The 23,825-nt window shown below is 44.3% G+C and overlaps 1 protein-coding gene across 2 annotated transcripts in view; it reads right to left on the minus strand.

Annotated features, from left to right (window-relative positions):
- SLCO3A1 (solute carrier organic anion transporter family member 3A1) overlaps positions 1-23,825 on the minus strand; it is a 325,300-nt gene that overhangs the window by 165,314 nt on the left and 136,161 nt on the right. The gene's annotated exons all lie outside the window — the stretch shown is intronic.

A 23,825-nucleotide genomic window follows, 5' to 3' on the forward strand; every position in this document is an offset into this window, starting at 1 on the left:
GGCATTGCTGTTTATTATGGTTCAATAAAGGTGTTTCAGAGATTTCAGGGCTTAGAGCCACGTACCATGCTTTGAGTGCTATTTTACTTATTGCCAAACACCACTGCTTTAGGTAAATGCTCAAATGCAAGCCTTGGATGCATCTAGAACCTGGGTCTCCCAGATTACAAAATAAAAGAAAGATGTTTTAACATAAGAAAAATCATCAGAGTTCAGTTGGGACTAATGCATTTAAGGGGCAACAGAGAGGAAGCTCTATTGCTTCTGTGGCTTTATCTGCTTTATATTCTCAAATCACACACAAGCATACATCCTCTGACAACTCAGTTACACGGCTTGCCTGAAATTGTTTTTTTTTTGGGGGGGTTGCACAGATGACAGTGACAGCTCATCCAGGGAGCTGACGTCTTTAGTGTTCAGGTTTCAAAAAGTGCCCCACAATTCATTCTGTGTTCAATCTCACTCAAGCATCTCTTTGCTTGGACATTGTGGTAAGCAGAATTAGGGAAACTCCACCCCCAGGTTGGTCTTCATTGTCTTGTCACCACTGTGTCACCAACTAACACTCATAAGTACTTGCTGCAGGGCAAACACATGGATGGTGCCTCCCACACATTAACTTAATGAATCCTAACAAGTCTGTGATCCAGACACCACCGTCATCATCCCTATCATACATCATCCCTATCATACCCCCTCCAGGGGTCCAGGAGGGGTGGCATGCCACAAGCCACGCACATGGCAGAGCTTGGACTCACACCCAGGTCTGTCCAGATCTGAAAGTCAGCCTCCTCTCTACTCCAGCATGACCCTCCACCTCTCCCATGAATGAGAATCCACTGGAGCCTGTTAAAGCTGGAGCCTTCTCAAGCCTCTCCACCCCACCCCCAGAAGGTTTGGCTGGGATCCAGGAATCTGCATCTCTAATAAGTGCCTGAGATGCTCCAGGTACCAGCTACCCAACGCACTTGCCCCTCGTGCACACTTCAGTTAATGTGGCTGATCATCAGGAATCGGAGATAGAGGCTGACAGCTCCAGCTGTGGAGCAGGTGACAGCACAACTCCCATGGGAACCATGAGGCTGGCTGGTCCCCGGCTGAGCAGGGCTGACAGGTGGCACTGCCAGGAGATGCCAGCTCCAGTACTGCCCGGCCAGAGCCAACTGGCAAGGACTGTGATCTAACCAGGTGTCATCTGCTGCCCTGGTCTCCGTGAATCCCATGGGGAACTGGCTGTACTGTGTACCTGATTTGTTCACTCTTGTAGTTAAGGCACACGTCAGATGGGAAAGCTCATCACTACTGGATTTGCTCTTGCTCTCACTCAGCAATCCGTGGCCTTGCCCACAAGCTGAGGATCCCTCATCCATACAGCAGAGAAAATAAGTGTGTTTGCTGAAGGTATAATGTGAGGTCCACACTGACCAATGGAGCTTAATACCAGGAGGCATAATGACTAGATTTGTTGGTGGATGCCGAGACCAGTGTAGGATGGGTCAGCTGATGGAACCTAAGCAAAAGGGGTATTTATTCTCTGTAGTCAAGGGCATTTATTAACACTAACCACTGGTCATGAGACGAGTTGTGTGTAAATTATTTCAGCAAATCTGTGTCCAAGCACATAACATGAATTGGACCCCTATCTTGCATGCGTGCACTTATTCAGTGAATAAAAATTTACACCATGCCTGCACTATGCCAGACACTGTTCCAGGCACAGAGATACAGCAATAAACTGTGTGCAGAATGCCCTGTCCCCATCAAGAAGTTCCAGAACATGAGGTGGTAGGTTGGAAAATATAAAGGCACGTAAGATATATTTCCTACTATCCAAGTACACACAACCTGGAAGGAGTCCAGCAAGGTGATTTTAACACAAGAAGAGTGATAATATATATGTATATACACACACATATACATACATATATATGTGTGTGTGTGTGTGTGTGTGTGTGTATAATCTCATCCTTATGACACACTATGAAAACAAGTAAGTGTCTTACTCCCCCTTACAGATTTGAGAACTGAGACTCATGGTATTAAGTAACTGATTACATCATAAAGCTGGTAAGTTATAAGAAAAGGGATGTGGCAATGGAGATGCCTGTGCAGAGTTACTATTTGGTGTTATCAGCACAGGCATGCATTGTGTTCTATCACAAAAGGGTTTTTTAATGAACCAAGTTCACTTAAGTTGCAAACAGTACACATTGGGCAAAATTTTAATTCAAATCCTACAAAGATAGTCAATGAAAAATGAGTCTCTCTTGCCCAGCTCAGACCCTTCCAGAGAGACAATCACTATTATCCAATTCTGGGAAGAACTTTGCTATGAAACTCTTCATTTACCAAGTGTGCATCAAGCTAATAAGATTGTTTGGAAAGGCTAGAAGCAGTAAGAAGAAAAATTCTCAGAATGTCAGATAGGAACCAACAGATCCCAATTCCACGTTCATAATGCTTTTTCTTACTAAAAAAGAGAGAAAGCACTAAATAAGTTCATGCTAGGCTGCTCCCAGTACCTGGGCTTTAAATAATTTTAAGAACAGTTATCAGACTTATAAAATGCATCAGTTTGTCCAGACAGGTCCTTAGCAGGTGGCTTTGTTCAAGGGCCTTTGCAGAGTAAACCCATTGGCCAGTTTCTCCCTCTTGATGCTTTGCACCAGGGCTGAGGTCAGGGTACCGCCTGCCTGGACAAAGGGCCTGGCCCATTATCAGGGACAATCAACACCTGCGGTGGTGACAGGTGCATCTGTGAATGTGCATCTGCACTGAGACTGATGGGAAAACCACACATCTTCTCCACGGGTTCAGAATCTTTGTGTCTTCACTGGATCGAGATCCTGAGTCCCAGCAGCTAAGGGCTCATCCTGACCCATTTATTCCTTACCCAAGGGCTCTGTGTGATGGTCTCAGAAATGTGGTAGGAAAAGGAGGCTCTGAAGACCCTATAAGCAAGATGGAGGAACCTGTATTGACTTGCACCTGTCTAGGGGAGGTGCCAACTTGGCTAACAGAAATCATGCAGTCTCCGTGGACTTGACTTTCCCATTCCAAAAGGTGGATAGGAAGTACTCAGTAGACACTAGCTGGCTGGCTGATTAGGTTAGACCAGAAATCTTTCACGTGATCAGCTTTAACACTGCACAAATTTAAATCGTTCTGTGCTGATAAAAAGCACATGTTTAATTTGTGTCTCATTATGCAGCCTTCAACTCACCAAAAAACCTCCCTGGGGGTGTATCTGAAATCAAGAGCCTGTGCAACACTTAGGTATCTTTCTCACATCAGTTTCTGTCCTTCAGCCCCGAGCACCGGGCTCAATCACTCCAAGTGACACCCTGGAAGACTGGTACACACAGCAGGCCAGTGGGCCCAGGAGGCTGGGCAGGAAATGCTGGCATGCTCCCCACTAAAGTCCAGGCTGGACAAGAAGCAGTTCAAGCCAGGAGGTTCTTACAGACCACAGGGATCAGAGGCAGGCATCTACTTCCTAGGCACTAGGCAGCATCCTGTGACATGCGCTAGTGTCCAGTTTCACAGCCCTCCCCACCCTGCTCACCCCCTCCATGGCACTCCCAGTGATGGGAAAAGGGTCTACGATGCAAATAGAGCATCTTTCCCTTCAGGTCTTTAAAGCATATTGACTGCTTATTTAGAGGAATGGTTTCAGATGGTAAATTTGGTCTGTTTTTGATTAGACACTTAAGAGTTATGTCCTAGGAATGGCTGGAAATGAGATATATGAGCTGAAAGAATAGCTAAAAGATGATGAAGATGAGGTGAACTGCATATTTAGAAGACAGGGAGACAAAGGCAGACAGAGAGACTGATCAGCCTTGCTTCGGACTGCATTCCTTGAAGGGAAAGGAACAGCCAACAGCCAACGTGCAAAGCCATTCACCTATCCCCAATTCCCCAGATGCAGGGCATTCCAAGTTGCCAAGGCAACACCAGCTGAGCAGGAGATGAATACAAGCCTGGGCACACAGAGGCACGGGTGCCGGTGCACAACACCTCCCTCAGCGCAGGGACATGCCTGTAGAGAATGGTTCCACCAGCAAGGGATTCATTTCCACAAAGCTCCTCCGGGCAAATCAGAAAGGTGCTGGTGGTTACTGCTTCCAGAAGGATTTGAAACATACATCTAGGGAAAATAACTTAATTTCCATAACCTAGCTTAAATCTAATGTTAACATTTTACACGACTGATTTCAGGTCCCTCTTTTTCATTTTGATTCAGTTTTTTTTAAATTTGTTTGTTTCTTAAGAAATAAAACATTACAGAGTTGAAGCCTACTTTTTACTCCAGCTCCATCCAACCTTCCCACTTTCCCTTCCAGAGGGCACTGCTCTTCTGACTTTCCACATCTTTTCCATGCATGATTTTATAATTTTGGTACTTAGGGTATTACGATAAGCCATAACATGCTATTCTGTGCTTTCTTTTAAAAAAAGTTACATAAATGGAATATTACTTGGCTGCAACTTCTTTTCTGACTCAACATTAAGCTATCCAGATTCATCTAATCCATTCATTTAATGTCTATAGAGTGTTCTATCTTATGCATATACAATACTTTATTCATCCATTCCCTAAATGATGGACATTTGATTGGTCTCAGGTTTTCATTCTTTCAAAGAATGCCATAGCAAACACTCTTATGTGAATATACTTCCACATTTGCACACCTGGATTTCCTCTGGAGTCTATCTGTAGATGGATCTTCTCCAGAGTGTACCTGTAAATGGAGAACTGCTGAATTGTAAGAGAAACTGTCACTTATTCTCCAAAGTAACGTTATCAGTTTTCATTCCCAGCAGCACTGTATGAAAACCCCCAGATTTTTGCCAACCCTTGGTGTGGTCAGATTTTCATTTTTGCCAGTCTGAGAGGTGTGGGGATATACCTCACTGTGCTGTTTTTAAACTGCCTCTCCCTGATTACTGGTGAATTTGAATATCTTTCATGCTTACAGTCCATGCAGTTTTCTTGCCTCTGATTTCTCCCAGTTTCCATCCTCTACCCATTTTTCTACAGCTTAGCCCTTTATCTTAGTGATTTGTAAGAATTCTTCAAATATTCTGGATATTAATCCCTGACTGATTTTGCAGAGCAGTTGTCTCACATTATGTGATACATCTTTTAATTCAGTTTATGGCATCCTACTATGAAAAAAGTTTTGATTTTAATGAAATCGATTTCTTTTTAAGCGTTTGTTCTTTTCTTCCTGAAAGTTCTAAACTTGGGGACTTTCATATTTAGGGCTTTAATCATCCTTTTAAATTGATTAAAATGCTTAACATAGTAAGAAGTATCTGATTTTACTTTTGTTCCTTTAAGCTTGCTGACCATTTAGGAGATACTCAATGAACAAATAATTTTTCCTCACTTATTATAACATCGCTGCTCTTATTTATATGTCAATGCATGTACAGATTGGCTTCTGGTCATACCAGGCAGTTTTAAATGATATATATTTCTATGTCCCTGTGCCAATACCACACACTTGAATCACTATAATTTATAATCCAGATAATTACTAGAGCAATTTCCCCTCCTATATAATCTGTTTATATAAAACTATGTTAATTATTCTTGGTTTTTTTAAATGGCCACACCCACAGCATATGGAAGTTCCTGGGCCAGGGAATGAATCTGAGCCACAGCTGCAATCTATACCACAGCCACAGTGATGTCAGATCTTTAACCCACTGTGCTGGGCTGGGGATCAAACCCACACCTCCAGAGCAACCTGAGCCACTGCAGTTAAATTCTTAATGCACTGTACCATTGTAGGAACACCTGCATTAATTATTTTTGATCAATTACTTTTCTCCATGATCTTAGGATTATCTTGTATTGTTATACACACACTTATACATATATACACATGCACGCGTACACATACACACACATGCACAGCCTGTTTTCTTTTTATTGCAATGGCACTGCAATTACAGATTATATTTGGAGAGATATAACTATTTTCTTTTTTTTTTCTTTTTTCTTTGTTTTTTTTTTTTTTTTTTTTTTTTTTTTTTTTGTCTTTTTAGGGCCGCACCCACACATATGGAGGTTCCCAGGCTAGGGGTGGAATCCCAGCTGTAGCCACTGGCCTACACCAAGCCACAGCAACACCAGATCCAAGCCATGTCTTCGACCTACACTACAGCTCACAGCAACGCTGATCCTTAACCCACTGAGCAAGGCCAGGAATCCTCATGGATACTAGTCAGATTCGTTTTCCACTGAGTCATGACAGGAACTCCAATAATAACTTTTTGATACTGAGTCATTCCATCCATGAACATGGTATATTTTACTCTTTGTTTAAGTCTCCTTTTATGCCCTTCAATAGGGTTTTAAATATTGTCCATAAATGTCTTGCTTATTTTTGTCGATTTCTTTTCCTTACATTATGTCACAGTTTTTGAAGCTGACATGTGTTTTTGGCTTTGTTTTTTTTTTTAACTTTTTCTTTTTCTACTTGGTTTGTGTTTCTCTATAGGAACACTATTGATTTTTGTACACAGATCTTGTATCCATCAAACTTGAATTCTTACTAATAGTTCACAGATTCTCCTTTTTGACACTGATAACCATCTCATCTGCAAATGTTGACAATTTTGTTTGTTCTTTTCTGACTTTGTACCCCTTTTTTTCTTGTCTGATTAAGCAGCCCAAATATCCAATGTGATAGTGAATTAAAGAAGTGAAAGCATCCTGAAATCATTCCTAAAGTTTCACAATGAAGTATCATCTTTACCATAGTTTTTTAAAGACATATTTTATCAGAATAAGGAAGTTCTCTTCTATTTCTAAATTGCTCAGACTTTTCTGTTTTTTTTTCTAGTTTTGTATTTTTAATCATGAATATGTATTATACTTTAAGTTGTTGGGTTTTTTTCTTTTCACCTGCCTTATAAGAGATGCACAAGATTTTAAAAGAAAAAGTATTATCAGTGTGTATAACTACTTTTATCCTGCAGGGTCAGAAAAATAGACTTGAAAAGGCGAAATCTCTCATCTTCCAGCCAGGCTAGGTCTAAGCAGCCAAGGCTGGGCTCTGACATCCCACTGGGTACCACCAAGGACCACCCAGGTCTGAAACTCTTCTGTAGTTGCCTGGTGGATTGCTGCAATGCTGTTTTGGTTGAACTTATCCATCAATTTCCTTTGGGACAGAGGAAAATCTTGTAGAGATTTTAATTCCTAACCATCATCTGTCCAAGACACTTGCTATCCAACACAGTCACGATGAAGAGAAAAAGAACTCATCCTGATACAGGGTATCTACATTATCCCACAGGATCTTCACAGAAATGAATGAAGTCAGCATCATTATCCTCATTTTCTATTCAATGAATCTCAGGAAGGTTAAGTAACTTGCCTAGTGTCTCATGTCAGAAAGTGCTGGAACTGGATTAGAACTCCAGTCTGTGTGACTTCCACACCTTGCACTTTCCACTGCATGTGGCTTTATCCCTGAATCTCCAAGTACAGTAGGCCCTCTGTATCTGCAATTCGTGTCCATGGACTCAACCAACCCCAACCAACTGTGGATCAATTGTGTACTATGCTTACCATCTGCTGATGGTTAAATCTGCAGATGTGGAACTGTGGATATGGAGGGCCATCTGAGGAACTTGGGCACCCATGGGATTTGGTATCCGTAGGGTGCTCCAGACCCAATCCCCCATGGATACTGAGGGACAACTATATACCCAAGAGAGGTAACATAATTACCTCTGGCTTCATAATGTAGAATTCAAAAAGCCAGCAGAACCACTCTCCTTTCTTTGTTTTATTTTTGCTTTTCCAACTACTTGGTAAATTAGTGGTTGGGGTTCCAAACCGCCCACTCTTCAGAGTGCTGTGAATAATGCAATTAAGCACAGGAAATGGTTTGCTGCTGTTAGTCTGCATCCTGGCAATGAAGGTCAGGGGATGCTCAGGAAGTTGGTTTTTCCTACGTGAGAATTCAGGGCAGAGGCCCAAATGGGTGTCTCCTTCAGAGAGCTATGATCACGTGGGCAGGCACACCAAGGAGCCTCCTAGCCTCAGAGCAAAGGCAGCACCCAGGCATGGTGCCTGGCTGCAGGACCCTGGGCAGAGAGCAGTAACTTTCTCCAGATGACCAAATTCCCCTTGAGTGGCGACAAACAAAAGGTACTGAGGAAGGCAAGGGGAACTCAGGTGTGCTGACTCACCAGCTAGAAGCCTGTTGTGCCTTACCTCATTTAATCTTCAAAATACCCAAAATAGGAATTGGTATTATTTCAGGTTTTCAGTCACATGGACAGAGACTCAGAGAAGTGATTTATCCAAGCCCCCCCCAACCCCCGCCCAACACATACATACACACAATCCTGGAAGGTGACAGGGCTGGGTTCAGAATGCAGTTCCCTCCTCTCCTTGATCCTAACCCAGCCTTTCATCAGCCACCTGATTTTAGAACTGATTTCCTAAATCATTTCCCTCTTAAACGACTACATGATATACTTGCTAAGAACAAGGACTCTGGCTAAACTGCTTATTTCAAATCCCAGTTCGGCCTTCTACAACTTCCGTTAACTTTGGGCAAGTCATTTACACATCTCTGGACTTCAGTTTCCATATATACAAAATGACTATAACAATAGTACCTACTTCAAAGGGTTGTCATGACTGTTAATAGGCCACTATTTGCAAAGGTCTTAAAAACACGCCTGGCACATGCTCAGGGACATGTATTAATTATCTATTGCTGTATAACAAACTGCCTCGAAACCTAGAGGCTTAAAACAACAACAAGCATTTATTATCTCACACAAGTAGAGGTCAGGAATTTGAGCAGTTCTGGCTTACAGTCTCTCATGCAATCAAGACCTGAGCTGGGCTGCCGGCGTCTGAAGGCTTGACTGGTGCAAGAGCTGCTTCTAAGATGGCTTGTTCACGTGGCTGGCAAGTTGGTGCTGGCTGCTGGCAGGAGGCCTCAGTTCTCCACATGGGGGAGTCCTCCCAACATGCAGCTAGCTTCACCCCAGAGCAAGTGGCCCCAGAGAACAAGGAGGAAGCAGCACCATCTTTTATATCCTAAACTTGACAGTCACAGAGCATCACATCCCCATCATTGCACTGGTTACACAATTCACAGTGTATGAATACCAGGAAGCTAGGATTACTGGAGGACAACCTAGCAGGCTAGTTACCATAAGACCAGGTTGGTTAAATGAAGAAAAGCCTTGGATCTCAACTGTTCTTGCATTCTGTGTGCCTGGCATTTGGTGAGATAGTCAATACATATTCATGAGAAGAATGCATGTATGAATGAAAAGAAGAAATACTCAAGTCATGCGGCCAGGTTCCACTTTTACTCTCCGTTGTTTTAATACCTGCTTTCTGAGCCACTCCCAAGGAAGGAATGATTTGCTCTCTATTTCTGCTATTAATCATTATCTCTGTAAATTAGCTCTCAAATTTTATCTTCCCATAAAAGCATCTGGAACGTTAACCTCACACAAGAAGTGCTCCGTAACTTTCTCCTTTACCAGGTATATCGCTATGAAATACTTCCTCTAGAATCAGGAAGGCTCAAGACAAGGTTGACTGAAATTATACTTCTTGGCTGACACATCTGCATCACTGCGATCACAGAGAGACCAACATATGCCCCCAGACAATTGTGGGAATGTTCCTCCCTTGCACAAAGGCAGACCAACTGCGTCCTCCTCTCCCCACCAAAGCTGTACCCAGGAGATAAGCCTGGCTGGAATGCACAGGAGGCTGCTCCCTGAAGCCAGTGAGCCCAGAAGCAGGGAGAGATGGAGTGCCTAAGGACGGGGAAACAACACCTCTGTGAGCCTTTGGGGTCCCCTTCAAGGTCCTGCCAACTTCTGCTTCTTAGCAGCTTTCCCATGTCAGATCCATGCCAGGGATTTTTGACATGGGGACTGGTCACAGCAATGGCAGCCCCCTCGGCCCTAGGATGGCCTTTCCAACAGTCTTGGCAGTTCAACCCAGAATGACATTCTCAACTGCACCACTGCCCTAACTCACCAGAGATGCAACCACTGGTTCCTAGAAAGCACTGATGACGAGGATCTTCCAAGTTACTAATGTGGTCTCTGACGACACTATACTCAGGTCAAATAAGTATGGTGACAGTTTCCCAAGAAGATGTCCTACTGTCCCTGGTTCCCTCCAGTAGGAAAAGAGCATACATGACCACGTTTTGGTTTTAATAAATGTGTACAGAGACCTGGTGAGAGTACAGTATGTTCAGAGTATGATTTTCTCTGTGCCATGTTGTTGAGACTTTACTCTTGGAAGATGCCAAGGTGGTTTCTATGATCATGACCATCAGTTTTGCAGCCTCAATGGATTCTTGAGTGTACCAAGCTTGGGGTAATAAGAAAACACAAAAACAGTGGAGTTGGGAGTCAAAAAAGGGATCACAGGTGGTCACAGTCTTCACTGGCCAAAGGGGACAACAGCTCCAAGGCTCTGATCCCCAGTAGGAATGTACAGTGAAAGTAGGTATATATTGGGCGGAAATGCTTATTCTTAGCAGTGAGTGTATTTGCTAAAACTTAATTGAATGACAAAGTCATCACTGATTTCAGCACATCTGCCCCCATTTTACCCTCACTTCTATAATACTCACTTTATTTGTTTGTTTTGCTTTTTAGGGCCACACCCTTGGCACATGGAGGTTCCCAGGCTAGGGGTTGAATTGGAGCTGAAGCTGCTGGCCTACACCACAGCCACAGCAACTTGGGATCCAAGCTGCATCTGTGACGTACACCACAGCTCACAGAAACACCAGATCCTCAACCCACTCAGAGGGGCCAGGGATTAAGCCCGCAACCTCATGGAGACTAGTCAGCTTGGTTACCACTGAGTCACAATGGGAACTCCCAATACATTTTAAATGCTTAAGGACAAAAGCTCACCTTGACATTTCAGAAGGACAGCAGCATAGTACTGATCCAAAGTGTAACCCCAGCTCAAAGTGTGGATTAGAACATCAGCTATAAATTCCTGTGTGACAGGTAGAGCTCCAAGCATAAAAATCTCATTAAAAAAACTCTGATTAGCCATGCACAAGAGGCTTTCGAAAGTCTAACTGATCACTCTGGTGCCACTCAGAATTTTTTCCCATGTAGTTTTCTGTCATTTTTAGACTCATCCTTCTCAGAGCTGTTATCTTCCACTTTGGTTTATCCTAAATTCAAACCATCGAGCTCTATGCAAACATAAGAATAAAATCTCTCCTTATTTTCTGTGCGTGTAATTAATTCTTGTTCTTCACCATCAGAGCTATGATGTCCAATACAGCAGCCAGAAGCCCCACAGAGCTTGTCCACAGTGAGTCATGCCATATGTGTAAAGCACACTCCAGATTTCAAAGACTTAGTGTGCAAAAAACAGAAGGCAAAATATCTCATCAGCATTTTTTTTTATTGATTACATGATGAAATATTTTTGCAATACTGGGTTAAATATATCATTAAAATCAATCACCCTTGTTCTTTTTTTACTTTTTATACTGTGGCTGCTAGACAATTTTATTTATTTATTTAATTTTGTCTTTTTAGGGCCACACCCATGGCATATGGAAGTTCCCAGGCTAGGGGTCCAATCAGAGCTGTGGCTGCTTGCCTACTGCTGGCCTACGCCACAGCCACAGCAATGTGGGATCGAGCCGCATCTTCAAACTACACCACAGCTCACTGCAATGCCGGATCCTTAAGTCACTAAACAAGGTCAGGGATGGAATCTGCATCCTCATGGATATTAGTCAGGTTCGTTAACCGCTAAGCCGGGAACTCCTGCTAGATAATTTTAGATCCTACATATGGTTCAAATCTGTTTATAGGACGGTGCTGGGTATCTTGAAATTAGAGACTGCAAACTGGCAGCTGAGGTCCACGCAGGACTGATACAGTCTGTATGAGTTATGAAGTGTTAGGTCAAAAGGTGATTTTAATGTCAAACAATTGCTACCATTCATAAAATCAGGTGACTAAAAACAAATAAATAGACTCCGTATTCCCTTTAAAAGCAAAGAAATGTGTAACACCAGGCCCTAGATGGCACATTCTTAGATGCTAAGGATGGCCAGGAGCTGCCCCTTTTTGGACAGGGCATCCACCCTTCACTGCTTCTCTGTCCCCACCAGGCCCTGCTGTTCCCCAACACTGAAGCGAAATATCAGTTGCCATTTTTTGCGCCACCCCTGCCAGCATCACATATTCAAATTCCCTTCCTGGCTTTCTTAGGCATTTGTATTTGAGAGCCCCATTCCAGAGTGGGGGTGGGAGGGATTTTAGGCAAAAGCAAAGGCAGTGGGAAGGCACTAGGCAAGGCAAGTGCAGCAAGAGAAAAGACCTGGAGTTCCCATTGTGGCACAGCAGAAACGAATCCGACTAGGAACCATGAGGTTGCGGGTTTGATCCCTGGCCTCGCTCACTGGGTTAGCCATCCAGCATTGTCATGACCTGTGGTGTAGGTGGCAGATGTGGCTCAGATCTGGTGTTTCTGTGGCTGTGGTGTAGGCCGGCAGCTATACCTCCAATTAGACCCCTAGCCTGGGAACCTCCATATATGCTGCTGGTGCAGCCCTAAAGAGACAACAGACAAAAAAAAAAAAAAAAGAGAGAGAGAGAAAAGATCTGGCAAGAGAGGTGGGTTTCAGCTGAGGGCTCTTTTCTGTTTTTTTCTTTTTTCAAGGCTGGACATCCAAGTGGAGATGTCTCAGGGGTCTTTGGAAATACATAACTGAATATATATATATATATATATATATATATATATATTCTGAATACATAATATTCAATTTATATATATTGAATATTATGTATTCATAATATTCACACACACACATATATGAGCCAGAGGTAGGAACAGAGCCTTAGGGACACCCAGAGGCAAGAGGAAGAAAGATGAAATGAAACCAGCTCATGGGTTTGAGAAGGATGGGTGAGTCAAGACAGAGGGAGGTACATGGGGTGAGTGGTGTGGAGGGAACCAAGCTTGCTGAGGGGCTGACAACAGAGGGCACAAGCTTGCTCTGGTCCTCGGACGGACTGCCATGACAGCCCTGCTATCATCTTCTTTTAATCAAAACTACTGTATTACCTCAGGCAGTGGATAAGGAGAAAAAGGCCAAACCTAAAGCAATTTCACAGAACTCTAGCATGCCACAATTTCTTCCAAACTCTGCCTTCCCCTGCCCACACCATAGTCTCCCAGCTAATGCTTATCTCTCAAAAAATTGCCCATTTTCTTCAGCAGAAACCACTGTTCTCCCCACTCCATAATTTCAAAAATTCTATTGTATGTATAGCACAGAAGTGATGAATGCTGTAATCGAAAATACGCATTAGACATCATGGACCCTCTGATAGTGGATTTTGAAATATTCTAGATGATTACAATTCTGCAGCTACTCTTTTCTAGGTAAATGGAAGAAATTTTCATTCTCATAATCTTTTTACCATCTCATCAAATATTTTCCCAAGTGATTATGTTAGAGCTGAGGATTCAGACACTGGTCCTCTGATTCATTTGATAACCTCTCATTGTGACCAAAATATAGAGGAGATTACAGGCGCTTATGGGTAACGATTTTGTAATATTCACTCATGTCCCTGGGCTGGTATCAGCAAATTGCTTTCTATTCGTAAATAACATTTTGGTTCTTCCATGAAGCAATTAATAGAAGCAGAGTTAGATTCGGACTTGGCTGTGATGCAGAGCAACGTAATGGAAATCTCAGGAATTCTCATTATCGCCTTATTTGCACCATGACTCTGCAACTCTTTTCCAAATATCAGTTATATGAACGTGCTGCATTCCATTTATTGGTTGTGATTTCATTCTATTTATTTTTATAGCCTGAGAAATCCGGGATGCTTTCACTAAAGCATCCAATCATGCAGTCCATAAATATTTACTGTGCATCTGTTATGTGTAGGCTGGGAATGGGGTTACAACACTGAAGAAGCTATGTCAGATGTCCCCTAGTAGCTCTGGCAAAGCAAGGGGACTATATGCATGACAAAGGATAATATATAAGTGCTGTAGCAGGGTCCTTGAGGGAGGACAAAACCTCACGTAGGTTAATGCAGGGGAGGAGCTTATACAAGGGCATAGCAGGACGAACAGCAACGTGGTGGGTCTGGGAAGCCATGAGTGCTGGTTGTTGCAGCTTCTGCAGAAGGGCAGTATCGGAATATGAGCCAAAGAGAAGGGCCAGATCACTGAGAGGCGAATGTTAATATCCCCACAGGGAAACACAGACAGACTGTTGACTTCATCAACCACACCAAGGTCAGCCTAAGGCTGTGATGAAAGCATATACCGAGTTGCTGTGTTTTTCCCCCAATTCTTGCTGCACTCATGATTAGACAATATTCTACCTTTTCTGCATTATAGGATGTGTGCCCCAAGCTGACACCAACCACATGAAACTGAGGCATGAGGTTGCTGCACATCTAATAACAGCAATGTAATGAAAGAGACTAGACTCGAAGCGTGATTCCTGGACCAACAGCTAGCCCCTGGGAACCTGTCAGAAATGCAGATTTCCAGGCCCCACCCCAGACCTACACATTACAAACTCTGGGGGTGGGAGCCAGCAATGTGTGTTGTAACAAGTCCCCCAGATGATCCTGACTTCACTCATGATTGAAGGCCACCAATAGAGACACAAAAGCTCTCGTTATTTTCCTAACTGAGCTCCAAGTTTTCTTTTCCTCCCAACTCCTTACATCAAACCATCCCATGGGATAAAATTTTTCTTTGGCTCACTTGATTTTTATCTTTTAAAATACTATATACATTTATTTATTTATTTATTTATTTTGATTTTTAGGGCTGCATCTGCAGCACATGGAGGTTCCCAGTCTAGGAGTTGAATTGGAGCTGTAGCTGCCAGCCTACACCACGGCCACAGCCATGCCAGATCCGAGCCATGTCTGCAACGTACATCACAGCTCATGGCAACGGTGGATCCTTAACCCACTGAGTGGGGTCAGGGATCGAACCTACATCCTCATGGATACTAGTCAGATTCGTTACAGCTGAGCCACAATCGGAACTCTGAAAATACTGTACGTTTTTCGATGCGAACTTATTTAATTTTTTCACATGTTCTTTGACTGATGTGCCAGACTTCTGATCTATGCCATCACTTTAATTTATATCTCCTTCCCAGCAGCCTCTAGAAAACCCTAAATCTGTAAATGGGAAACAACTATTTGTCAAGTTACAGACAACAGCCCAGAAATAGGTTTATGGACCAAACTCAGTTTACAGCACGTGTTCTTAAAGAGATCCCCTTAATCCCTGGCAGCCAAATCCCACATCCTACTAGTGTGGCCAAGAGATACTTTGAATATCTGTTGTACCTGCTGACTAGTTAAATTTCTAAGGCTCAAGATAATTACTGTTTTTTTCCTCTGAGTACTTTCAAAGTCACATGTCAGAATTTTATTTGAACTGTGTCAACCTTGAGTGGTGGTGTTGTTATTATTATTACTACTACTACTACTATTTTTTTTTCAGGCTTTTATCTATTTATTTGTTTTATTTATTTATTTATTTATTTATTTATTTAGTGTTTTCTAGGGCCAGACCTGCAGCATAGGGAGGTTCCCAGGTAGGGGTCTAATCGGAGCTGTAGCCACTGGCCTACACCAGAGCCACAGCAACACGAGATCCGAGCCTCATCTGTGCCCTACAGAACAGCTCACAGCAACGCTGGATCCTTAACCCACTGAGCGAGGCCAGGGATTGAACCCGAAACCTCATGGTTCCTAGTCGGATTCATTAACCACTGCGCCATGATGAGAACTCCACTACTACTACTTCTAACAAGAACACAACAGGCTTCTCATCAATGACACAAATTCTAAAAGAGCAGGAACTCCATCTTTTCACCATTGTATCCTCAGAGTCTAGAACAGCACCTGACCCCCTATACATGATGGGCGCTCAATGAACGCACATTAAATGAATGAGGTGATACATTAGTATCTCCTAGGAATGTATGGGAAGAACAAGGTAGATCTAATTTCGGAGTTCCCATCGTGGCTCAGTGGTTAACCCTGGTTTATGCCAGATCCCTGGCCTCGCTCAGTGGGTTAAGGATCTGGGGTTGCCATGAGCTGTGGTGCAGGTGGCTGATGTGGCTCAGATCCCAAGTTGCCGTGGCTGTGGTGTAGGCCAGCGGCTACAGCTCTGAATGGATCCCTAGCCTGGGAACCTCCATATGCTGCAGGTGCGGACCAAAAAGTCCAAAAAAAAAAAAAAAAAAAAAAGGTAGATCTTATTTCTTTCTTAATATGTTAGTATCTCTAGGAATATATGGCAAGAACAAGGCAGATCTAATCTCCTTCTTCATAAAGCACCTACCTACATGCAAAAAGCAAAGGCCTAGGTGCTATACAGCCCTAAAGATGAATAAGAATTAGACATGGACACACAGAGATGGACAGGACCGGATCCCCCCAGCTGACCATAGCTGCCTCCAGCTGTCCTCACTCTTTACATTCACCTCTCCTGGCATCTATGAGCAAAAGCCCAAATGACAACATATTTACCGTATGCTTTAATGGTAAAAGTTTAAGACTCACAGACATAGAGAACAGACTAGTGGCTGCCAAGGGGGAAGGAGATGGGGGAGAGATTGACTGGGAGTTTGGGACTAGCCACTAGAAACTATTATATATAGAATGGATAAACAATAAACTCCTACTGTATACCACAGGGAACTCTATTTAGTATCCTGGGATAAACTATAATGGAAAAGAATATAAAAAAGGAATACAGAGTTCCCGTCGTGGCTCAGTGGTTAACGAACCCGACCAGCATCCATAAGGACGTGGGTTCGATCCCTGGCCTTGCTCAGTCGGTTAAGGATCCGGCATTCCCATGAGCTGCGGTGTAGGTCACAGACGCGGCTCGGATCCCGAGTTGCTGTGGCTGTGGCATAGGCCGGCGACTATAGCTGCGATTCGACCCCTAGCCTGGGAACCTCCATGTGCCGCAAGTGCAGGCCTAAAAAAGACAAAAAGACCAAAAAAAAAAAAAAAAAAAAGAGGAATATACGTATGTGCATAACTGAATCACTCTGCTGTACAGCAGAAATTAACACATTGTAAATCAACTGCACTTTAATAAAATACAATTTAAGAAAAAGTCTAAAAGCAAGCTAATAAGTTGTTAAATAAAATGTTCTCCCCTCCTAATTTTAATATACCTTTATAACAACAAAATTCAAACTATACAAAAGCCACAGTTCACATCAGATAACATGGAAAGTGCAAAATCAAATTAATTTCACTTCCCACCACAGGACTGTACCACCCAGGAGAGGAGCCAAAACCACTGGTCTGACCTGAGACATGCTATGTGCACATTTACACATTGAATTTCACCACTTAGCACACAAAAAGAATATAAATATCTTGCCAATAACTTCTGTCTATTGACCACTTGTTGAAATTACAATATTTTGGCTACACTGGGTTAAAATACATTAAAATTGATTTCACCAGTTTCTATATTTTCTTTTTTAATGCGTGCACTAGAGCATTTAAAATTACACCTGTGGCCCACAGTGTGCTTCTGCAGGACGGGGCTGCGCTAAGAAGACGCAGCCCAGGAGGCTGTAGCAGGATGGGAGGGAGGGAAGGGGAGGGGTGCTGTTTCCAGGGTCCAACCGTTTGCTCCACTTCCTATTCCCATGGCTCTGCAATACACAGGATAAATGTCACTTTCCAGTCTTCTTCACTTCGGGGTGCAGGGAGGCTCTTCATCTACCAGCCAAGGCCCATCACCCACCCCCAAGTCCCTACCTGAACACCCAGCAAAGGTGGAGCACCACACAGCCTCTGCCCACAGGTGCTCCCAGCAGCTTCCTCCACTGGCTTTGTCTTTCCACACTCCTCAGAGGAACTTGAACTTGGAAGGACAGGTCTAAACTTGGAATTCTCAGCTGCGCAGCATTGGCAGCTCGCTAGGAGGGGAAGAGCTGGCTCATGGTTCTGGTGCCCCCTTCTCCCACCGTAGGCTCCATTCTCTCTCGTGGGCATGGAGATCCAGGAGCCCACAGATGCAACTTCCATGCACTCACTCCTCCATCAATCTCATCACCACCAAGAGCATCTCCTGGAGACACTTGGGGCCACTCTCTGCAGGACATGGAAGCCCTGGAAGTGGTCCCATGGCCCTTGAAACAGGGAACTCCAGGGCCCCTAGTGACTAGAACTCCAGGGGGTGGGGGTAGCCCTCTGGACCCCTCAGCCTTCTGAGGAGCAGTAGAGCGGAGCCCTCTAAAGGGTCCCCAGGGCCTAGAGATCCTTGTCTGACCTAAGGACCTGCTTCACTAGAGCAGCTCAAGTCAAACAGATGAAAGAAGATGTGGTACATATACACAATGGAATACTACTCAGCCATAAAAATGAATGAAAGTTTGCCACTTGCAGAGTTCCCTTCGTGGCTCAGTGGAAACGAATTTGACTGGCATCCATGAGGATGCAGGTTTGATCCCTGGCCCTACTCAGTAGGTTAAGGATCCAGTGTTGCTGTGAGCTGTGGTAAAGGCCAACAGCTACAGCTCCAATTCAAGCCCTAGCCTCCACATGCTGCAGGTGCAGCCCTAAAAAGACAAAACAAACAAACAAAAATTTAATTAAAAAAAGAAAGGAAGTTCAGGAGTTCCCACTGTGATGCAGTGGGTTAAGAATTTGATTGCAGTGGCTTGGGTTACTGTGGAGGTGCAGATTTGGTCTCCAGCCTGGCACAGTGGGTTAAAGGACCCAGTGTTGCCACAGCTGCAGCTCAGGTCTTAGCTGTGGCTCAGATTCTGGCCAAGGGAACTTCAATATGCTATCGGTGCGGCCATAAAAAGACAAAAAACCAAACCAAACCAAAACAAAACAAAAAAACAGTTCACTTAAAAAGAATGATTCCTACAGAGAAAAGGGATGAAGACATATCAGCAATACAAACACAAGTAAATAACAAAAAACAAACAAACAAACAAAAAGGGCAGGGCCTCATGTTTCCCTAGTAAGAGCTTTCACCAGCCATATTACAAAGTTTAAAACAATGACCAAAAAAATCAGCATAAACAATGTGAATTATAAAGAAAATAACTTAAAATACGGATTTATACTCAAAATCATTTACAATAAACATCACTCAAGTGTACATTTTTGTCTTGAGATATCAGTAGATAGTAGAAAATGATCAGGATTAGTTAGACATTTAAAAATATTCGTCTTTATCTCTTTTTATGTACATTTTGGCTTGTTCTTTAATTTGTATTTTATATGAACAAAGAAATCCAAGTATGAATGTATACATAAATAAAAAGTATTATTGGTACTTACAGAAACTTTCACTGACAGGTTTAAGCAAAACCGTTTGGAAATCCTTATTTAGAGACATTCCCATAAATATACCATCTTATCTCTCAGAAAAAGGCACAATGGTATCTAGACTTTGTGGAAATTTTTCTCTTTTAAAATTATTCACAAATCTCCCATAAGATGGACAGTTGAATCCTCCTGGAAATCCATTTTAAACTTTCATTTTTTTCTTTACTTGTGAAAACACAGCTGAAGAAAGGTTATCAAATAGACCTTTCTTTCCTTTTGAAGCTTTGGAAAGAGTCTGGAAAGAGGATTTAGGTCTCTGCGCTGGGTTCCCACCACTGCCCCTTGAGAAAAATCAACAAATTGGGTAGCCCAGCAGCTCATGGGGCGGCCAGGCAAGCCAGCAGAAACGAAGGTGCAGACCCCTCTTTTCAAGAGGTATGACCAAGAGCACATCTGACCCTGCAGCTCCCAGTCTAGATAAACAGAACCCTTGTTTGGCTGGGAGAGGGTCAGAGGTGCAGCGGCTGAACTGGAAAACCAGGGAGCCAGAATCAAGTCCACTCTCACGAGCATCTCACCTCTTCCATAGCAACCGTGTCTTCACTGTCCTCCTTTGATTATCTAGTTACCATAGATGGATTCACGCCATAACATATGGCAGCATCTAGACCCAAATTAGGGTGCTGCTAGGATTCAGGAATGTACCACGAGTTGAGGATCTTACCGCAGGGCTTCTACAATCAGAGATCTGTACATGTGTTTGTGAATTCCAGCTGCCCTCCATCCCCTTTCTGCTCCCACGGCAAATTTCATGTAGCTCTCACACTTCCATCCTTCAACACTATTTTATCGCTTTTGGTCACAAACATTAAACCTTGATTTTCGCCAAGTTACAGTCCCCACAGCCTTCCCATGCCACAGCCAAACAAATGTGCTTTTACCGCTTTGAGGAAATAAATAATTTACTTTTAAAAGTGTGCTGAGCACTCAGAGGAAATTCAGCCTCGTGTTTCCTCCTGATGGGTTTCAGCTCTCAATCTGTCCAAGAAAGTCAATTAAAGATTAAGTTGGAATTGGAGAGAAACTGTTTCCGCTGGCTCAGCTGGGGCAGCTCACCCACTAGACCAGACAAAGGATAAAGACGAAGGATAAAGACCCACCTTTCCTCACAGGGGCAGCCTAAGGATGTCTCTAGAAATAAATAGCTACCACTCCCCCTGCCCAGTGATTCTCAGGGCCATGCTTCAAGAAAAATGTGGGGAAAAAGCACCTGACCTTGTTATCAAAATTCTTAACTGGACAACATTTCTAAGATGGGAATGTTGTAAGAAATGAAATGCATAGCACCCAGGACCTTGCCTGCTCAGGTTACTGATTCTACAGAAAAATCAAGTGCATCTTGTAAACCACAACTTGTTAAAAAATAAAAATAAAAAATGACTGCTACGTCTGACTAGCCCTCCCCCCGGCCTAATGGACCTAAGTCCGGTGCGGGGTGGGGGCGTACACCGAGAAGATACTCTACTTTGGATGCAGCCTGTCTTTCGCTGCTGCTCCTACAGACACACATAGGGATGCCATTCTGAGAAGGGACAAAGCCCTCCAGTGCCTGATCTGTGGCTGATGCAGGTAAGTCACACCTGATTCCTGTTCCCCTCATTAGGTGCGGTACAGAAAACCTGGGCTTGGGACTCACAGGGGTGCTTTCCTGATCTAGCTGTGTGGTTCTGGGCAAGCCCGGGCAGCACCTGCCCACCAGCATTCACTGCATGCCTCCCGCAAGGCTGGTGGACAACACCTGTCCTTCTGCCGTGCTTATCCTGTGTTTTCCAGCAACCCAAGCCACTAGTGATTCTGGGGTATTAATCTTCTTCACTAAAGGCTGTTTTCTCAGATACTCAGTAGAGGGAGCCGGCTGGTGGGAGCACAGAATTTCAAGCCCCATTGTACCCTTCACCCAGAAGACTCTACTTTGTCATTTACTATTTTGGATGCCCCCCTAAGATTTTGTTTCATTTTACTGTTTCTTTTTTGACCCCAGCTAAAAAAAAAGGGGGGGGGGTAGTTATCTCTCTACTAGGTGGGCTTAATCTCATTAATTCTTCAAGGAAACTTCGACAGGGCTCTTAAAGCGTAGAAGTGATAGGGATGGAGTAAGCTAGTTACAGAGGTACTTGTAGAGGTCTCAACAGGGGACCAATAGGGAACTTTGGGAAATCACTGTAAATTAATAATCGCTCAAGAAAGCCATCAGAATGAAGCAGGCTTACCACCAATAAAAGCATGAGCTATGCCTCAGGTCATTGCCCTTAGGACCAAGGGCAGGAGTTTAAGGACTGCCCTTCTATTGATTTGAATAAGCACCTAGACCATCCTAGTTCGACCTTATAGGGTCAATTACTCTCTTATCGGATGCTAAGGTGGAGCTGCTACTCTAAGAAAGAGGAAGAGGCGGTCTTTTCCGACCCCTACCTTCCCTTAGATGATAAAACTCTAGCCCAGCTAATCCTCAGGACAGAGCCTCCTTGCCTGCCCACTTGTATCTCTCCCAAGCATCCTATCTTAATAAATCTATGTCTTTCCTATCACTTTGTCTCTCAATGAATTCCTTCTGCACTGAGGCACAAAGAACCTGAACCTCAGTTAAGTCCAGACACCAGGTGAGTGATTCTAATTTAAAAACTGTGGGTTCAAGTTCTAAACTGGGTTTGAGTCCTGCCACATGGGTTCAAGTCAGTCTGGGCTCTGGCTTGGTTCAAGTCATAAGTGTTGTCAGTTTCAGAAGTAACTTTTCTTACAACTATTTCTCATACAGCCCCCCCGACCCCCACCCCACAAAGCCAAGGCCAGACTGTAAGGTTAATTCAACAGGCACTCTTGCGTGTGAGCTAAGTTACACTACAGAGAGCTGGGGCTTTGCTCTGATCACTGAGTGATCCAGTGATGCAGCACAAGAAGCCATGGCTGGCCTTCCATCTCAAGGAACATGTGGTTGGCATGACCTGTAGGTGGTCCTTTTCTGGCAACCATCAACTGTTTCCTGCCACAAATTTGGCAGGATCTCCTCTGGTAGCTGCCTGAAGTTGGGAGAGCTTGGTCTGCCAGCTAAATCAGGGTCTGAGCCTGGAGTGCCAAGGCTTTGTGGCAGGGGCCTCCTGCTCTTGTGCTGATGTGGGTCACTTGGTGGAGCAGCACTGGGGTGCAGAGGAATGCATGTAGAGCCAGTAGCTCTGTGCCTGGCACGCAGCATCCAAACTCACTCCCTAACAGGTGGCTTCTCTGAATAGAAATGAACACCATCTTTAGGCAATGAGCTGTGCTGGGTGCTGGGGAGGGGCTGGCAGTCCCCAGGGAGTTTAGATCCCAGGGCAGGAACTGAACATTTAGCTGGATGCCCATATTCTGCAGTGCCACGGGATCTGTTCCAACAGTTTTTCCAAGAAAGAATAGAGGGAGCCTGTAAAGGGAGGGACCCGTTTCTTTTCAAAAGAGGGTGACCTCACAACCTGAATTGCCCAGGCACTTCTGGTATGTGAATTTTGTTTTGAGACAGTCCAGGGTAAATGATAAATCCTATGATGGCCTTACAGAGGGAGGACTTGGCACGTGAGCTGGTCCTTGAAGGAAGCAATCCTTGAGGATGGGGGCGGCGGAGCGGGGTTGGGGGAGGAAAGAGCTGGAGCAAAAGCCACTAGTGTTTGGGAAATGCTGAGGAGCCAGTTTTGGCTGGAGCACAAAGGGCACAGGGAGGAGTCGGATGGCAGGTTCCCAGGGGCCTCACAGGCTGAGTCAGGTTTGCTTCCCCTTGGTTGATGATGGCGTCCCAGTGGAACTTTCTGAGAAGGACCAGGGGGCTCAGAGGAGAGGTTTAGCACAAAGGAGTGGAGGAATGGGAGGACAGAGCCAGGAGAGGAAGGCAAGCCTAGCTGGACAGGAACCCTGGCATCCCAAACATCTGGCCCAGCCCAGCCCAGCCGCTACCCAGGTCTCCGCCCTCCCTGGCCGCCTGGGATGAGGAGTCCTGGCTCACCCTCCCCGTTGGAGGCAACCCACTCACCACTTCCTGGATGCACACTGTTCCCAGGATGGGCTATTTTTGGCCCTCCCAGGCCAGTGTTTGACAAGAAAGGCGCAGCTGCTGGGCACTGACCCACTGTTCCATAAAGGGCCTGAGTTATGGTCCCCTGGAGGGCATGGGGTGGGGGAGGGGGTTGCTCCTTCCTAGTGCCACCTTGCACGTATCTCCTGGGTCTGGGGAAAGACAGTGAATGGCCTTTGCTCGGCACATGCTGAACCCAGAAAGCTGTCATTCCGGGGCCGTGTCTGCTCACGGATCGCTAGTGGCAGGGGACACTCACATCACAGTGACTCTAGCCTGCCCTCTGTTCAACCACAGCTGTAGCCTGTTAGGGAGAACACTGCCTAGGGAGGCAGAGCCTGACCAG

Source organism: Sus scrofa, chromosome 7 (genome assembly GCF_054392235.1).
Source record: "Sus scrofa isolate SSC_HxYL_T2T_F1_AM1 chromosome 7, Sscrofa_HxYL_maternal_Yorkshire_Landrace_v2.0, whole genome shotgun sequence".
Classification (NCBI taxonomy): domain Eukaryota; kingdom Metazoa; phylum Chordata; class Mammalia; order Artiodactyla; family Suidae; genus Sus; species Sus scrofa.